Below are 629 nucleotides of genomic sequence, written 5' to 3'. Positions count from 1 at the left end.
TGTTGGTGTCTCTCTTGATGATGTCTCACGTATTGGTGTCTCTCTTGATGATGTCTCATGTGTTGATGTCTCATCTGTTGGTGTCTCTCTTGATGGTGTCTCACGTGATGGTGTCTCTCGTGATGGTGTCTCTCGTGATGGTGTCTCTCGTGATGGTGTCTCTCTTGATGATGTCTCTCATGATGGTGTCTCTCGTGATGGTGTCTCTCTTGATGATGTCTCACGTGTTGGTGTCTCTCTTGATGATGTCTCACATGTTCGTGTCTCTCTTGATGATGTCTCACGTGTTGGTGTCTCTCGTGATGCTGTCTCTCTTGATGATGTCTCACATGTTGGTGTCTCTCTTGATGATGTCTCACGTGTTGGTGTCTCTCGTGATGGTGTCTCTCTTGATGATGTCTCACATGTTGGTGTCTCTCTTGATGATGTCTCACGTGTTGGTGTCTCTTGTGATGGTGTCTCATGTGTTGGTGTCTCTCTTGATGATGTCTCACGTGTTGGTGTCTCTCATGATGGTGTCTCATGTGTTGGTGTCTCTCTTGATGATGTCTCTCGTGATGGTGTCTCACGTGTTTATGTCTCACGTGTTGATGTCTCTCGTGTTGATGTCTCTCGTGTTGATGTCTCAT

This window comes from Austrofundulus limnaeus, unplaced genomic scaffold (assembly GCF_001266775.1).
Source record: "Austrofundulus limnaeus strain Quisiro unplaced genomic scaffold, Austrofundulus_limnaeus-1.0 Scaffold1685, whole genome shotgun sequence".
In the NCBI taxonomy this organism is placed as follows: domain Eukaryota; kingdom Metazoa; phylum Chordata; class Actinopteri; order Cyprinodontiformes; family Rivulidae; genus Austrofundulus; species Austrofundulus limnaeus.
Note: the sequence above shows the minus strand (reverse complement) of the source record.